Source organism: Sciurus carolinensis, chromosome X, assembly GCF_902686445.1.
Source record: "Sciurus carolinensis chromosome X, mSciCar1.2, whole genome shotgun sequence".
Classification (NCBI taxonomy): Eukaryota; Metazoa; Chordata; class Mammalia; order Rodentia; family Sciuridae; genus Sciurus; species Sciurus carolinensis.
The window spans coordinates 119,133,443-119,153,025 of NC_062232.1; positions in this window are offsets into that span (position 1 = coordinate 119,133,443).

Here is a 19,583-nt window from a genome sequence, read left to right on the forward strand (position 1 = left end):
ATGAAAAAATGGGCAAATGACTAGAAATTACAATGGGTAAGATGAAGTGCTTACAAGGATACTACACAACTGGACCTTACACTTCTGGTGGAAAGTTCAAAATTATCCATTCACTCTGGAAACAGTTTTCCAGTTTTGAAGCTGGACATGTACTTCCCATACTATCCAGCAATTGCACTCCCTGGAGTACAATTTAATCTAGAATAACAAAGACTTACTGTATGAGTTTCATTTGGTTACTACAAACAATTACCCCAAATTTAGTGGCTTAGAAGAGCACAAGTATACTCCCTTACAGTTTTGGAGAACAGTAGTCTGAAATCAGTTTCTCTGGGTTGCTCTCCCTCCTGAAACTCTAGGAGAGAATCTCTTCCTTGCTTTTATCCAGCTTCTGGTGGCTGTTGGCATTCCTTGGCTTGTGGTCACATGACTTCCTTATCTGCCTCCATGGTCACATTGTCTTCTATTGTCTATGGGGGAATCCTCCCTTCTCTCATTTCAGGATGCTTGTTGACTGGGTTTAAGGCACACTGGACTAATCTAAGATAATTTTCTGATCTCAGGGTCCTCAACCACATTGTGTTAGTCAGCTTTGCGTTGCTGTGACAGAATGCCTGAGAAAATCAACTAAAAGGAGGAAAGAATTTGGCTCATGGTTTTCAAGATTTCAGAAAGTACACAGTCATCACTGTGAGCTTGTGGTGAGGCAGAAAATTATGGCTGAGAGAGTGTGGAAGGGGAGAGTTAGTTGCTCACTTCATGGTGGCCAGCAAGGAGAGAGAGAGAGAGAGAGAGAGAGAGAGAGAGAGAGGGAGAGAGGGAGAGAGAGAGCGTGTACAAGAGTGAGTGCAAGAGTGAGAGCAAAAAGTAGGGGTCAGGGACAAGGTATACCCTTTCAGGATGTACTTCCAGTTACCTGCCTCCTCCAATTAGGCTGCAGCTCCTAGGGTTCCCTCCACCTCCCTATAGTCCATTGATCAATGGATGAGATCAGAGCACTCATGATCCAGTTACTTCCCAAAAACCATACCTCTAAATACATTGCTGCACTGTGGACAAAGCCTTCAACACATGATCTTTGGAGAACATTCCAGATCCAGAGCATTCACATCTGCAAATTATATTTTACCATATAGGGTAACATATGCATTCACAGGTTCAAGGCATTAGAATGGGGATATCTTTCAGCCCAGCACACTTCATTCACACATATACTTGCTTATGAAAATTCATAGCAGTTTTATTCACAATATTACCCAGCAGAAATAATCTAAATGTCTTTCAGTGGATAATTGAATAATTGGTGCTTCATCCATACAATGGAATACTATTCAGCAATAAAAGGAATGAACTACTCATTCATAGAATAGTTTGGATCAATCTCAAAGACTATGCAAAGTAAAAGAAGCCAATTTCAAAATATATGATATCATATGCTTCCATTTACATAACATTGTTAGGTAAAACTATTTGACAAAGACTAGATCAGTGATTTTCCAGGGCTTAGAGTAGGGGAGGACGTGACTCTGCTAGGGAATTTGGAGGGCGATGGTACTGTTCATACTGGTTATGGTAGTAGTTACAGGAATATACACATGTGTTAAATTTTAAAATTCCCAGAACCATACACCAAAAATAACCAAATTTTACCTGATAGTAATTGGAATGAATCTAAGCAGAAGGAATTTCTTTGCAGGGATAATATATATAAAGGCCTACAGGAAATGAAACATAACACATTTGTGGAACTGTAGTGCTGCATTTATATTTGATTGAGAGAGAGGAACATGAATGACGAGATAAAAAGTACTGGGATTTCAGGGGTTTTTCCAATAATCATGAGATCAAAAGTGCAGAACATTGATGCCAAAATTGTCTCTGGCAAATGGAATGCCGGATGGTAATACATTAGTGCTCTTCTCTTGACTGTTGATTTCCTTTAATAACAGAAAGCTGGTGTCTGTAATAGGACAGTTAATTAATAGTGATTGTTGAACCTACCAAAAGATGAATCATTTTCTTAGAGAAGTCAGTTGTTGTATTTAACTGTTGATTCGTGGTCTACCTAAGGAGATGGATGTGTCTCTTTCCTCTGCATCTTACACTCAAGAGAATCCCTCTTGTGTCCTTTCTCTGTACTTCATTCTCTCAGTGTTTTCTCACTCAGTCACTTTTCCCACATATCTGTTTTCTGTTCTTTGAACAATTCATTTAAGATCAGTTTTCTTATTTTTTGTTTAAGCCCAATTTTATATTCATAGAGGTTTACAAGAAATTTTGAAAAATAAATATGCTGTATAAATGTATTATGCTGAATTATTGAGCTATCATACAGCTTTCTTATGCCTTTATAGTAACAGGGAACAATTGCAAAGAACATAAAAATTTTAAAAAGGTAGTTTTGCACATATTCTTTTGACAACTTTTATAGCTAACATATAAAACATGGCCAACTATTGGTTTATTTGGCTACATATTTCTTTCATATGTAATGAGCTTTAACTATAGTAAACTATAAATAAATGCCTTTATTTTGAATCTTAGATAAGTTTTTTCATCTTTGCATTCTGCCAACTTTGTAGAAATGATTTTGGTTTTAGGGTCACAAGTCACTTCTAAGTCAACCATATTCCAGTCATTGGTTTTTAAAAAACTCTGCTTTACTTGTTGGTTTTACTTTTAATTACAGATGGGTTGCTAACCTTACACTTATCGCAAAGGTCAAGAACATCTCATCTTCTCACAACTTTCTCCTTTGAATAATTCTCATATTCTTAAATGTCAGCTTGAATTTAATAAAAGACTTTCAGTTTATACCACATTGTAGTTTTTAGCAGATGATTATTTTCAGTGTCTCTGATTTGGGGAAAAACTCTTTTTTGGTGGTGGTTTCTCCTGATTTCTGTTTTGAAGTACCAGAGAATATTGAAAATATTTGTGGTCTTGTGAGAAGCTTGTGTTGTTTCTCCATTTATTATTAGAAATCAGTTTTTATTTGACATTTCTATTAAATCGTTTTTATACTGCTAGTAAAGATATTTCAATTTCTTGAGTAGTAGGTACAAGGTACAGTGTAACAAGGTATAATGCAATATAGAAATAAATACAAAATGCAATCCCTGTGTTCCAAGAAATTACTTTAATTAGGGTCAAACAAGTGTGCTTCTGTACACACGCATACACTTATATGGGATTCAGTAGCATAATAGTTGGTGGCAAGGCACAGAACTTGTGGTGTTACTCTAAATTATAACCCCAGCCAGTATCTCACTGTCTCATCTTTAAAAGAGGAGTAATAATGCACTTGACATTGTGCAATTTACATGGAATAAGGTATATGAAAGTGTAGAGTCTCCCACGCAAACAGATACAGACCTTTTATTCTACCCAAATAGAACACCAAGTCAATGACTACAGCCTTTTCTTGGATTTGGCTTACATAATCCCTCACAGTATTCATAGGAACCATGCTATTCTGCTAAGACCATGGACTTTGGAGTCAGATATATTGAATTTTGAATTGTGATTTGGATCATTGGTCATTGTGTAAGTGACTTAATCTTTCTGATATTTAATTTCATCATTGTCAATGGAGATAATATTTCCTTACCTCAGAGTTATGAGGCTGAAAATATTACTTTAAATACTATGTACTAAATAGATAGTAGAGCATATATTTACTAAAGTACTCCCTCTTTTCAGTGCTGTGCAAGAACTATAGAAGGCTCAACTGATAAGCGTGAACCCCATATTTTGAAATAGATTGTGAAATGTTAATGTTTATCTGTATATGTTGCAGTGTTTGTGCAATTATAGTTGGGTCTATAGAGTATTTCAAGAATTCCCAGGCCTAACTAGGGTACCCTTTTGGTTTTAGGTAATAATCAGTACTCACTTGGAAAGACCAAGTATTCATGGGTAATTGTCCCTGTCGAAAGGTCATGGTTCCATTGTACTGGCAGCTACCATGGCAGATGGACAGATGGGGCAAGAGAAAGTCATCTACCTAGAGGAGACATTGGATAGTCATTCTTGTCCTCTCCCAGGTCAGCGTGTTCTCTGCAATTTGGTCTTAAGAATATGTAAAGGTCAAAGGTCTACTGTAATTCTGATTTCTTTCTGTCATTTGGAGCTGAACTGTGGTACCTTTTGCTACTGTTTTTATGTATATCCTTCCATCTGCTGCTTACAGATTGTAAATATTTTTTCAATCTTTTTTTCTTGTGAGAAAAAGGACAAAATCCCAATGCCTCAGTCATATCACATTTGTCGCACAAACCCTTTGGCAGGCATTTGCTTGTGAAAGGAAAGAAAGCCAAGCACAACTTCATTGTTCTTATTAATGATACGGTTGCCATGACTTTAGTTGGAGTGTTATTTACTGGGCAGTCAGAATGTGTTAGGCAGCATCAAGAACACACAGAAAACATGATCTGGATATTAAGAATCTTTTTTCCTAAAAAAGGAAGTCCATTAACTCAACCACAGAATGGACCAAATGTGTAAATTGTTTGTGAAATCTTGATTGGGAAACTCATTTAGCTGGCCTTAGACTTTGAGGGTATTTTTATATTTTACCAGTTAAAAATTGTGCTGCTCCAAAAATCATTTTAAGACACTGTGATGTGCTGGTGCTCACATTTGGGAAACTATTCTTCCTCATTTGTAAGGTAATCAACAAACATCTCATCATGTGCAAAAAATTCAGCAGATACAAAAGACCCTGAGCAAACTGAGTCCTCAGAGAATAAAGGCATATTAATCTTGAATTAGTTTTGCAAAAGGGATCATGTCAGGAGAATCAGTGCTCCCAGAATAGCAAGGCAGTTGCTTGGCAGGGAGTTGAAGGAGGAGGGGTAAAATTGAGGTTTGCAGAACAAACAGTTCAAGGTTATGCTACAACTTGATCTATAGGAACGCAGAAGGTGGTCCGTTTCTACCCTCCCAGTCTCAACTGAGCATCCATGGTGTCTCAGTTCCCTGAAAAGCATTGGGAACATGACCGTGAGGACAGATATGTTCTTTGTCTTTTGAGACGTTCAGTCCAGCTGCATGAACACTCGGAAATGTAATTTTCCTTTGCTCAACAAATATTTATCGAGTGCTCTCTTCAGGCCAGACACTGTTCCTGGGGCTGAAAGGACAGTAAACAAAAGAGACAAATATTAATCTGTCCTCACGACCACATTACAGCTGGGATAGACTAATGACAAGGGTGTGTGTGTGTGTGTGTGTGCGCACGTGCTCGTGCATGCATGCATACAAATATATCATCTATATTTATGTCTGTCTTTATTCAGATGGTGACAGATGCTGTAGGGAAGTATAAAAGCAGAGACCAGGGAGGGTGTGTGGTACGTGGGAAGGAAGGTGGGGGGAGAACACTAGAAAAGGGACATTTCAGCATGTCACCTAAAGACATGAAGGAGTTAGTCATGCAAACACAGGTATGGGGTGGTACAGCAGAGGGAACAGAAAGTTGAAGGACTTGAAATAACATGGACATTTTGTCATGGGTATGCCAAACAATAGTGGGACGGGAGAGAGTGAGGGACCATAGGTGGAGTCGAGAGGAAGATAACATATGGAATGTTCTATATCTTATTTATATTTGCATCTCCATTCCCTACCATTGATGAATATTTCCATGGGGTAAAATATTTCAAGTTAGGAACTTAACAAAAGAGAAGGAAAATTGATTCTGAACTTTGGTATGATGTAAAGAAGTAACATGGAAAGAAACGGAAACCCTCAGAATAAACCAGCAGTACCGTGAATGAGGTATGCACGAATTTGCTCTGTTTGGTATTATACTATGGGTCCCTAGACAACCCCTCCCCCACTTTTTTTGGACTGGACTTTGAACCCAGGGACCCTTAACCACTAAGCCACATCTTCAGCCCTTTTTTGTATTTTATTTAGAGACAGGATCTTGCTGAATTGCTTAGGGCCTTGCTAAGTTGCTGAGACTGGCTTTGAACTCAAAATTCTCCTGCCTCAGCCTGCTGAGCCATGGGAATTACAGGTGTGCACCACCATGTCCTGCTAGAAAAGATAACCTTTGAACCCCCCCTCAGACATGCAGAACATGTGCTTCCCGCTTCTTGCCTGCTGTCTAGCTACCATTTGTTGTCTTGCTTTGTGGAACCAATATTACCAACCTAGCCTAGCATGTCTCTTTTGAAGAGCTCTCCACATTGCAGCATAAAAGAAGCATTCTAGAACATCACTGATATTTGCAGAAGTCAACGTTTCTGAGCCAACTGGCTCCATCCATTTTCACCCTTCCCCTTTAAATCAGTATCAGTTTCCTTGGTCTGTGCCCAACCTATTCTTCCCCTGTCACCTTGGCATTTGGACATCAGATTCCTGACTTGTGACTTTGATTTTCTCCTGGCCCTGCTTGGAATGTCCTCTGGACTTGGCGTGTTTCCAGAGGATACTTGATTTAATGATGCTCCTGGCCTCCAGCTCCTCCGTGCCCACCCACACGCCTTGCTGGAGGGTCCCAGGCAAAGTTGGGCCTCATGGCGTTCTTGTGAGACCCAAAGAAGATAGTATATGAGTAAGCAGTTTATAAACTTAGAAGTGTTTTATATTGTAATGAAATCTGTAGTCCTAAGGCCATGAGTTCTCAAACAAAAAAAATTACATGAACAGTAATGTCATTATATAGTACCAAAGAGAGCAAAAGCAGGGATAGGGAAAAAGAGCAGCCAGGCAGGAGGTCCGTCTCTGTCAGGGGCAAGATGAATCACCAGCAAGAGAGAGAGTGGCCTTTGGAAGAGTCAGGCCAGCTGGCTTGGGTCCTCCCCATCAGTCTGGGCGGGAGTGCTAACAATTTACCTTCCTCTCAAATGATTTGTAGATTATTTTTCTCTTTTCCTCATGCCAGAATTTTGTCTTCTTAAATCCCCCCCCCCCCCATGTTACATTTTTCCCCCTCCTGTTCACTCAGGACTCTGTGCTCTCTTGTTTCTTTTCTTATGTCACTTTCCTGTTTCTTCTGCCTTATTATTTTCTAGTTCTTGTTTTTTAACCTTGAAGTGCATTTTGCCTTGGCCCCTGGGGGTGTGGCTTTCAGTACGTGCAGCATCAGCAGACAACCTGGCCATTTTGCCAGCTTGGAGAGGTCTGTGTGCTGCAGTGAAGTGATACTTCAAGGGAGAGGAGCTGGAAAGCCTGGTGAAGAGAGTGATGGATAAAGAATCAATAAGTCCAAAGTGCAGCACCAATATGCCAACTGGACTTTGGCATCTCTAGCTATGTTCAGATCTCGGTGTCCCCTGCTTCTACAACGACGCTGCTGACCTTGGATAACCTGTAAATTCTGATGTGCTGGGTTCTGAAACTCTCAGGTTAATGTGCAACACAGAAAATTGTTATTTATTTTGGGGCAGGAGAATAGTAGGACCTGAGCCAGTGATGGAACCATTGGAGTAAATGAGTCCTTTTTTTTCCCTAGCACATCACATTATGTCCCCACCCTTGGGGTCTCTCATTAATGCCTGGAAATACCAACTGGAGACCCTGCCTCTCAAAATAATTTTCCACTGCGCCTGCCTATACTGTCTGCTCCATGAAAATAACTGGCTGTATGTGGGCTGACAGATTTTGAATGGACCCTTTGTTTCCAAAACATGGCATTGGCAGATTACCTAGGATGTGTCCAAAGGGGATAAAACAACACTGGAGGAAGCCCCTAGGGAGAGTTCTCACACCAGCCGAGTGGTAAGTGAACAGAGCTTTCAGGTCACCTAGCTAAGTGGTCCAGGAGTGCTACAGTCCAGTAAGCCCTAATTTGGTCAGAATCAAATGTCACTGATTCTACCTTTGACTTCACCAAGAATTAAGAGACCTGTGTCTCAAAGCAAACAATTCTTTAGCCACCACTACAATCAAAATAATTTTTTAAAAATTTGGAATTGCTTTTGTGAAATTAAAAGGGGTCATTTTACTGACTTAATTTCCCTTGCCCCCAGCTCGATGACCCCATATGTTGGACATTTTGAAGAATACCCTGTGCAGGAGTGTGCAGCATTGACTTCTAACCTTGCAACCTGAGTACGGGCTGAGCTGAGTGTTTGAATTGGTGGAACTGATTATGGTGATCATTTATGCCCCCGAAATCTTATTCTTGCTGCATGTAAATCAGAGATGTTGACATCTTTCTAAAACTCAAACTCAGCTTCCCTGCATCTGTGTGGCTGCACTGCTTCCTCCTCCTACTGTGGAATTGGCACCTGTGTGACTATCAAGGCCACTCCTCAAATGTGTTTCAGATCTCACTACATGCCATCTTCCTGGGGACATGACTTCAACAACAAATGTTCCCGCTCTCTCCTATATCAAGAATTCTTCCCTTTGGCCAGTACAATAGAGGAAGGGGAGGGAGGAGAGGGAAAGGGAGAGTACCAGGGAATGAGAATGACCAAATTATATTGTCACACTCTGTGCCTATACAAATATGTAACTGTTATGTGTAATAATGCACTAACAATGTAGGGAAATTCTTCCCTTTTATTACATCTTTCCCATTAGAAAACAACAAAAACTGACAAAAATCATTAAAAATCCCTAGTGTCTCATCCTCTGTTAAAAGTACATAGACTAGGCCTAGGTGTGGTGGTGAATACCTACAATGCCAGCAGCTTGGGAGGCTGAGGCAGGAGGATTGTGAGTTCAAAGCCAGTCTCAGCAAAAGCAAGGCCCTAAACAACTCAGTGAGACCCTGTCTCTAAGTAAAGTGCAGAATAGGACTGGGGATGTGACTCAGTAGTCGAGTGCCCCTGAGTTCAATCCTCGGTACCAAAGGGGGAAAAAGAAAAAAGAAAAAAACAAAAAGTAAATACACTTGGCACAGAGGCACACACCTGTCATCCCAATAACTGGCAAGGCTGAGGCAGGAAAATCGCAAGTTCAAAGCCAGCCCCAGCAACTTAGCAAGGCCCTCAGCAACTTGTCTCAAAATGAAAATAAAAAGGGCTGAGTATGTAGTTCAGTGGTAACGCACCGTTGAGTTCAATCCCCAGTACCAAAATAGTAATGATAATAATAATGATGATAAAACAAAAGCATATATAAAAATGTCTATGCTATATCACTTTGTATCCAGAGCTCCATTTTTCAGGTCCTTTCACAAAGAGAATGCTGTTTTGGAAGACCCATCTTTTCTATCTCAGACACTTTGACTGCCTTTGAGAAGACTCACTCCTTTCTTCTTAAAATATTTATACTTTCTCTTGGTTTCAAGATGGTACATTCCTTCATTTCCTATACTAGTTGTATAGGAGTCTCTTCCGGTTGTCTGCTCACTTCTCTGCAGTATCTATGAATACTGGTTTATCTGCAATCTGCCCCTGGTCCTGTGCCCACCTCCATTCTTCTCTAAAGCAATTTCCGTCCAACCCTTGACTCTACATATGCCCAAGCCCAGACCTTTCCCTTCAGCTTTGGACTCAGTATGAACCACCTAATCAGTATCTCTGTTATATGCCAGGTAGGTATCTCAGGCCTACACTGTTGCAAACAGGACTCTTGATCGGTCCCTACTGGTTCTGCCCAATCTTTTCCTTTATAGCATTATCTACCTTCAGGTCCATCTTTAAGTCAGACACCTAGGAGTCATCCTTCCTCTCTTCTAAGTTTCTCACTCCCTCATCCAATCTGCCAGCAAGTCCAGTGTACTCTACGCCCCAAATATTTCCCGAATTCAACATCTTACTGTGTTCTATATCACAGACCTGATTCAACTCACCATCATCTTTCTCCTGTACTCTTGATAGTCTCCAGATTGATCTCCCTGCTTCTCCCCTTACCCCTTTTTAGTTGATTTGTTACACGGCAGACAGAAGTTGGTCAGATCACATTATTCTTGTATGCAAAACCCTCCCATGTCTTTGCACTGCCCTTAAAGTCAAGTCTAGATTTCTGGGCTGGGGTATAGCTCAGTGGTTGAGCGCTCATTGAGTATGCACAAGGCCCCAGTACCATAAAAAGATCTTTAAAAATAATTAAAGAAATCTAGACTTCTTACTGTGTCCTCCAAGACCCAGGTAGTATCTGCCCACTGCTTTGATTTTACCTTCTTTTGTTGACTGCTTGTGGACTACCTCACAGTTTTCAGCAAACATGCCAAGCTTGTCATCCTGGGACCTTTGCACTAGATGTTCCCTTTTACATTTGTCATCAGTTTTTATCATTCTTAGGCCCAACACATGTGGGGGTAGAACTGTACTTTGCATGTGAGATTTGATAAGATCAAACCATAGGCCTTACTGTCGCAGTACAAAAGATGCACATAGTGAGACTTGGAAAGAAAATTCGAGATATTAAACTGCAAATTCACACATAAATAATTCCCTAATAGTCTTTTTTGAAGAGAAGCTTCTTGATTTAGTTCTCTATCATATGATTACTTTAGAGAAGAGTTGCATATTGTAATTAAAAACATGGCAAAATCATAATATTTAATAAAACAATTTTCCTGCCATTATGACACTTAGGTTGGTTTTTGTTCAGTAGAAATATTGCAATCTAATTGACATTTTGTCTCATCCTTGGTTTCCTGAAATTAAAATGGAAAGAGGATATCAGATAAGAAAGCAAATAGGAAAAGGATGTTATATTTCCATAATTTTTAGAATTTTCATTTTATGAAGCTCCTTACTGAAATATTCCTAGGTTAGGAGTGATGGATATAAACCCTGATTTGATTGCTTCATAAAATCCATTCACCAAAAATAATCCCCCCATCAGAATTGATTAAATCGAGCTGCTCATTTGGGATGATGCTGTTAGTCAAGGAATGTTTCTGTCTGTGTGACTAAATTGGGACCACCAAAATCAATACATTCTGTGACTTTTTTTAGTTCTTTTACCCTGAACAGTTATCAGGGTTGGATGTTACCAAGAACATAAATCTCAAGATGAGTTGTAAGTATCCTTTAAGAAAACTACATTATCAGTTGAGATTAGGTTCTCTAGCATTACACCGCTGCCATATGCAGTCAGCTAGCTTAAATGTGATTTAACCAGGGGACGTTGGGGGCCTCTATTTGGGATCTGGAATGAAAGTAGACTCATAAGTATGTGGGTCACACATTACTGATTTTTGTTTAGAAAAAAATTCAAGAGTTGTAAAATCAGTTTATTTGTTCTAAATATAATTTACTGTTTGAAAGAAGGGAAAATTCCCAGAGTTATTTATATATCTCTTGCCCTTTATAAATGCAGTCCACATACTAAGACAAACCATATGTTGCCACTCTAATTTGACCATGATGAAAATTACTATTTTAGTGACACACCTTTTAAAAGCATATATTTCTATTTACATAAAGACAAATGTGCATGTTGAGATAAACTTTTAGAAATTCGTTTCTGACTGGTTGTGGGGTACAGCAGGGTGTCCTTGTAATCCCAGCAACCTGGGAGGCTGAGGCAGGAGGATTGAAAGTTTGAGGCCAACCTGGGCAACTTAGCAAGACCTTAAATAAAAAGTTCTGGGGATGTAGCTCAGTGGTAGAATGCCTTTGAGTGCAATCCCCAATACCAAAAAGAAAAAAAGAAAGAAAGAAAGAAAGAAATTTGGTTTGGGCTTGCTAGGTATAGGTTGCACTCAGTGTTTTAGTCTGTGTTACAAAAAAAGCTGAACCATGCTCTGGACAGTTGAGGTGGGAGTGTAAGTAATCCAAACTCTCAGGAAGCTACATACATCTTTTCCCTCCAGACAAGTCTTGCAACAAGAATTTATGAAGTGGGCCAAGTCTTTTGAGAGCAAGAATGAAATGAAAGTAAGTCAAATATACTGTGAATTTAAAGAAAAATTGAAACCATACCATTGTGCATCAAACTCAAAAAGTGTTATGGGACTAGGGACATAATCTTGTCCATGTAGTTACTCCCCCCACCCCCCCACCCCGTGCCAGGGATTGAACTTGTGGCCTCAGGTAAGCTAGGCCAGAGCTATACCACGGAGCTACATCCTCAGCCCAATGTTTTGAAAATCACTGAATCTGACTTTTAATTCAAATTTTCTGAGTTATGTGATCATTTGGGCAAGAGAAGGATTTGAAATCATATTTCTCTTTATAAATCACACAGTGGGAAAGGAAAGGCCTAGGAGCACCAAAAATAACAGCTGAATGTGATTAAAATTTCAAAAGTGATTACAATTTTTATTCTTCCTTGTTGCCTTTCAATCAGTCCCCAAACCTACCAGTTATATCAGAAAATTTCATCATAACAGTAAGTTGGGTGAGTTTCCCCTGGGTTTCTTTATGGCACATATTTTAAATGACAGTATGGTATTGGAATCAAATCTAGGTTCGAATCGTATCTTTGTGACATTGGGTAACTTTCTCAATGTCTTCGAGGCTCCTTATTTTCATCAGTGGAAAGGGGTAATAAGACCTGCCTTGCACAGATGCTGCTGGGGTTGAGGGAGAAAATATAAGGCACCTACCTAAGTCATCAATCAGTAAGTAAGTGGTCATTTGCCTCCCTCACATTTTATCCTGAATAGGGATATGGTAGTATTTATATGTATTTCTGTCCTCTATTTGGTACTTGAGCTATGTTGCCAATATACTGATTATAACCCACAAACCATCTTTTGGTGCAAATATTTTAATAAAACTAACACGTACCTAATTTAATAATCACGTAATTTCTGGTTCCAATTGGAAAATCTATCCAGGGTTTATTAAATGTTTTTAATGTTTTTATTTTGATGTTGCTACATTCCAATTAGTCTTTTGAATAAATTAGTTTTTTTTAAGTGATTGGATGCTATTCACAGGCCTGAAAGAGGTAATATACCAACTATTATCCAAAGAGATTTCTAAAAGGGGAACATAATTTTGGAATGTGCCACTTTTATAATACCCCAGCAGGCCTGCTTTCTGGCTGAGGTCATCAGTTATTTTGACTGTCATGTTAATTTGATGATTTCTTGATGAGATCACCTGCTGTCCAATTCTGGTTATTCTGTCTGCTTTCAGCTTCTAGGAATTTAAATTGTAATTAATTGGAAATATTTTAAAAAGTATTTTTCTATTTTTGTCTTTAAATATTGACTAAATTTAAATGTAGCAACCTTATAGATTTAGAGCGATAGGAAATTCAACCCTGCAGTTTTTTAAAAAATGTATTTGTTGAAATACATTCAGTAAAATTCATCCTGTTTGGTATACATTTCTGTGAATTTTTACAAATGCATATAGTCATGTGGAAACCACCATAATTAAGATACAGAATAATTCTGTCACTCCAAAATATTCCCTTACAGCTAGCCTTTTGGAGGAAAACTCAGGCCTATGACCCCAAACCTAGGCCACCACTGAATCCTATAGTTTGCTTTTTCTGAAAATGTGATATAAATAGAATCCTAAAGTATGTAGCATTTTGAATTTGTCTTATTTGCCTTTGGGGTTTCACTCTGTCTATCAGTAATTCCTGTCTTTTGCATCGCTGGGTAGTCTGCAACAATATGGATGTTTTGTACCTTCTCTCCTCTGTTGATCAACATTGTGGTGTTTCAGTTTTTTTGAGTTAACTAATAATACTGCAATGAGCATTCACTGTGGTTGGAAGTTTTAATTGATCTTGGATAGGTACCTCAGAGTGGAATTGCTGAATCATATGATTAACTCTGTTTAGCATTTTTTGAGAAACTGCTAGACTTTTCCAAAGTGACTGCACCGTAATACCAGTGACTGGAGGATCACAAGTTTGAGGATCACAAGTTTAATATTCCAATTTTTTCTGCCTTTACTGATCTTCTGTATCTTTCTCTTCTGTCAGTTACTGAGGTAAGAGGGGCTTGTGGATTTGTCTGTTTCTGTTTTAAGTTCTGTCTGTTTTTGTTTAATCCATTTCAAGGTATATAAACATTCAGAATTTTTATGTCTTTGGATGAATTGATACTTTTATCGCCAAGAAATGTCCCTTTTGGGGAATCTCACAAGAATCGAAGGGAGACCAGTGGAGTCAAGGAAGGGGATCAGGAAAATGAAATCAACGAAATTGTTACGTGCATGTATGACTATATCACATGAATCCCACTATTCTGTATAACTATAATGCACCAATGTAAAAATTTAAATGTCATTTTTAATTTTTATCTGTGGGTAGTATTCTTTACCCTGAATATTTCTCTAATGTTAACAGAGGCCCTTTTGTTTCACAGTTGTTTGTATAATATTTCTGTCCTTTAAGTTTTGACATATTTCTGTCATTGTGTTTAACGTGTGGGAGTGGATGTGTGTTTTTGGAGAAGCAGACCCCAGCGTGCGGTTAGATATGCAAAGGACACAGTAGGCACAAAGTTCCTGAGAGTGAACGGAAGACCATGTCAGAGCTGCGACTCTTTGAGGGAAGGAAGGAGGGTTGGATGACGGGGTTTTCCAAGGCAGTGCAGTTCTCAGAAAGTTCTGGCAATGCCAGTGGGCAGTTCTGGGCCCAAGATGGCCTGTCAGAGGAGTAAAGTGTCTTCCAAGAAGGGGCATTGTGAGTATTGCTGCTGCTTTCAGCCTTAGGCTGGGTGCAGCCCCTGGGAGCAGGGCACGATGTGAGGAGAATCCCAGCACAGCAGCTGGGGCGGTGGGCCAAGTCGATTCACTGCAGCCAGGATGTGAGAGGCAGGTTTTCATGGCCACCGCAGTACAATCTGTGGAGATGGCACATAGTTGGGCTTGCTTTTTTGTGCAGTCTAACAATCTTTGCCTTTTACTTGGAGTGTTTTGCTTACCTTCAATGTAATTTTTGATAGAGAATTTAATTCTGCCATCTTGGTATATATTTCCTGCTTATTTCAACTATTTTTTGTTCATTCTTTCCTCGATTCCTGCCTTCTTTTGGATTGGTTTGATTGTTTTATTTTATCTTCAATATTAACTTTTAAGGGGGGTGGAGTACTGGGGATTGAACTCAGGGGCACTTGACCACTGAGTCACATCCCCAGTTCTATTTTGTATTTTGTTTAGAGACAGGGTCTCACTGAATGGCTTAGGGCCTCGCTTTTGCTGAGACTGGCTTTGAACTCTTGATCTTCCTGCCTCAGCCTCCCCGGCCACCAGGATTACAGCCGGACCACACCGTACCCAGCTACAATATTAACTTTTTAGCTATAGTTTCTGTTCAGTGTTTTTAGTTGTTGCTCGGGAGTTTAAAATATGCCCCTTTAACTTCTCCCAACCCTGTAGTGTATTTACAGTATTGTGTAAGAACCTTATAACGCTATACTTCCAGTTGTATCCTCTAATCCTTTGTCTATTTTTGGCATGTATTTTATAAATATATATGCTAAACCCCAAGATGTATTATTTTTAAAAAATGAACTGTAGAATTTTAAAAATGAGAAAAAATTCTGCACACTTCTGTACGTATTTATAGTTGTTACTGCTCTTTATTCTTTTGTGTTGATCAAGGGGTTTCTCTGATATCATTGTCCTCATCTGAAGAACTTTTCACATTTCTAGTATTATAGATTTGGAGGACACCAGTTCTCTCAGTTTCCATTTGTCTGAAAAAGTTTATTTTGTCGTTGTCATTGAACCCAGAGTTCTCTACCACTGAGCTATATCCCCAGCCCTTTCTATTTTGTTTTGAGACAGGGTCTTGCTCAGTTGCCTAGGCTGCCTTTGAACTTGCGATTCTTTTGCTTCAGCCTCCTGAGTCGCTGTGATTACAGGTGTGTATCTGTGCTCCACTCCGTCTTAATTTTTGAAGGATTTTTTCCTTCTGCATATAGAATTTTAGGTTGAGTTTTGTTGTGTGAATAATTTATAGGTGCCATTAGTTATCTCTTGGTCTGCATGGTTATTGATGGGAGGTCAGTATGCATTTTTATCTTTGTTCTCTGTATGGATTTTCTCTTCATCAGTGAATTTTCAACCATCTTGTTACTGTGTGTCTTGATGTTTTGTTGTCACCATTTGTATTCTTTCATGTTTGTTTAAGCTAAACAAACATGATTCATGATTCATGAATTTTCAAGAAATTTGGAAAAATAAATCATCCGTAATTACTTCAAATATTTTTCTGTGTTCTCGATTTATATTCATTATAAATATATTTAAACCACTTTATATTATTGAAAAGACTGCTATGATTCTAAATTTTTACGTCCCCTTTCTCTCTCAAGTGCTGCTTAGAGAGTCGACTGTTGTCTTCATCATTTGTTTTTCAGTGACTACACTGCTGTTCAGCCCATTTGTAAATATTTTACTTTAGATTGTGTAGATTTCTTTTCCAAGACTTGTATTTGTTTCCAATTTAAGCTTTTCATTTATCTCTTCATGATATTCATGCATTCCTTCAATTTTCTGACCACTCGTAGAGTTATTTTAAAGACTTTGTTTTCTAATGCTCTCATTTTTGTCATATCTGAACATTTTTGTTGACCAATTTCTTTTTTCCAGGTTAGGTGTTATAGTCTCCTCCTGCTTTGCAGTGGCTGGTAATGAATGTTTGGTTGGATGGTGGAAAATTTTGTATTTTTAATATCTAGATTTCATTACCTATCTTTAAAAAATGTTAAAATTAGTTTTGTGGACAGTTAACTTGCATATCAGTTTCGGTAGGGGGAGCTAAAGAAGAGCTTATGGCTAGTTTCACCTGTACTAATGTGTGATCTTCTAAAAGTCACTACAGAGTACCCCCATTTTTCGACAGGGTATCTGCACTTTGACTGGTGGGAATCTGAATGGCTTCCAGCCCTCTCATATGCTCTAGGAATGGATCGGTTTGTGGGACTCCTGAAGATACACAAATTTTAGCATTCAGCAACATTCTAAGCAAGACTCCTGTGAAGATTTCTGGAGCTCATTCTCTCTCTGTGTCTTGACAACCTTTTATCCAGTACCTCTGCCCATAAACTCAATGCCTCAGTTTCTCCAAATTTTGATACCTGTATTTTATTGTCTTTTATTTGTTCTTTTTAGATATATATGAAAGTAGAGTGTATTATGACACTATACATAGATGGAGTTTAACTTACTGTAATTAGGATCCCATTTTTGTACATGATGTGGAGTTTTGCTGTTTGAATATTCATATATGAATGTAGGAAAGTTATGTCAGATTCATTCTACTGTCTTCCCATTCCCATCCACATTTTCTTTTTTTAAAAAATTATTTTTTTGTTGTTGTTTTTCTTTTGGATATACATTGCCATAACATGTATTTTGACATATCATACGCACATGGAGTATAACTTCCCATTCTTGAGGTTGTACATGATGTGGAGTTTCACTGGTGGTGTATTCATATATGAACACAGGAAAGTTATGTTTGATCCATTCTACTGTCTTTCCTATTCCCATCTCCCCGCCCTTCCCTTGATTCCCCTTTGTCTAATCCAGTGAACTTCTATTTTTGCCTCCTCCACATTGTGTGTTAGCATCTGAATATCAGGGAGAACATTTGGCCTTTATGACACATTTTCTTTATCCATTGATCCATTGAAGGGCACCTAGTCTGCTTCCGTAGCTTAGCTACTGTGAATTGAGCTGCTATAAATATTGGTGTGGCTGCATCACTGTAGTATGCTGATTTTAAGTCCTTTGGGTATAGACTGGGGAGTGGAATAGCTGGGTCAAATAGACACCTGTATTTTTGATAAATATTCTTATGAGCCAGCATGGTGTCACATGCCTGTAATCCCAGCGGCTCAGGAGGCTGAGGCAAGAGGATTGTGAATTCAAAGCCAGCCTCAGCAATTTAGGGAGGCCCTAAGCAACTTACTGAGACCCTGTCTCCAAATGAAAAATAAAAAGGTCTGGGGATGTGGCTCAGTAGTTAAGTGCCCCTGGATTCAATTCCTGGTACAAAAAAAAAAAAAAAAAAGAATGAAAGAGAAAGATTCTTATGCCGTGCTTCTTTTCTTCCATCCTGTGCCCCAATCTGAATGTCCTTCGGGATAGAATGTTGTGACAAATGTGTATCTCCCCATTTTTATTTCTCTAGTGCCTTGGGTCTAATTTCTCTGCTGCCTGCTGTCTAATATCAGACAGCTGAGATATTTCACATATTGCTTCAGATTTTTAGTTGTTCGTGGAAGAGTGGCCAATTCTGTTTCATCCACTTCACCATGGCTGGAAGCTGATACTGAATACTGACGTTTGAAACAATTTTCTTACTTCTTTTATTCTTATTTTTTCTGATTGCACAAGTAAAATGTTTTCATATCGGGAAAGTACAAATGGGTAGAGAGATGAAATTAAAGTCACTTTTAACCTCCTCACTCAGGTATAAATAGCATCTAACCCTTGCCTAACTCCTCTCCCTGTCAGAGCCTGTGGCAGTTAGATGACGGGCAGAGCGGCTGCGCTCAGTGCTTCTAGTCTTGCAGTCAACCACCCAGCTATCTACCTGAGACACATTTCATGCAACGTGAGGGAACTTTTCTGAGTTGTGTGGAATGGTCCTGCGGGCATTTGGACCATGAGAAATGAGAAAGGGATTGTGGGAGAGCACTGTTGTCATAGGCAATGTCTCTTACTCTTCTGAGTCTTCTGAAAACTCCTCTGTTCCCGTCCTTTCCCTTGTGTGTTATTAATCGCTAGTTTTATGTCAGAATGTGAAGGTACAGTACATTCATAGCACATTGTAGAAGAAGTGTATTCTCCATCATGTCCATATTTTTGTTTTAATTAAACATGTATAAATACATAAATAATTGCACAAAATCACGATGTTCTCTTAAAAGAAAAAAACTGTTAAGTATCCTTGGAGGATTTGCATTGGTGGTTCCAAACGTGGGTGCATGTGATACTCATTAAGGAGGGAAATTTTGTGCTCCCAACCCTCTCACCCTCAGACACAAACATCACTCATTACCTGAACTTTCAAGTTGGATTCCATTCAACTGAATTTAATTGTAAGACTTGAAGATCAAAGGCCATGTTCAGTATAATTTTCCATGAAAGTTAGCAAACCAAATAAGGACAATAATATTTATTTTTTTTAGGTGACTCCATAAACCAGACCCACATTTCAAGGGGTCAGTTTAACAATGAGGTTTTAAATATGTTTGGTGTAAATTTTTGAAGTTACCAATGTGAAGTGAGGTTTAAAAGTATGTGTGTGTGTGTGTGTGTGTGTGAGAGTGACAGAGAGAGAGAGAGAGAGAGAGAGAGAGAGAGAGAGTGTGTGTGTGTGTGTGTGTGTGTGTGTGTGTAATATTCTTCTCCTGGAATTAATTATGAAGAGATGTTGAGGATCAAATATGAAATTTCCCCACAGCATCTGAGGTACAGGTACTTTTTTTTAAATCAAATCAGGCTCAAGACATCTACTTGCTAAATATAATGAATAGTTCATTGAATCTGTATTTTCCTTTATGTCTTTCCCCTCTTTTGACCATACTAGGATCAAATAACAGGGAATAGGAGAGTCATCACTGAGTTGAAGTCACCTTTGAGGATGTCCCTTGCCTAAACCTAAGTGCCCTACTCTTGAAGGTAGGTGGTGTTGCTGGTGCTTCGCTTCCTCTAAGTCAGAATGGTGTGAAGGACTCTTAAGGCATTTAGCATCTGGTATTCTGGGGCATCTGTGCGGCTCTTTCTACAGCCAGGAGA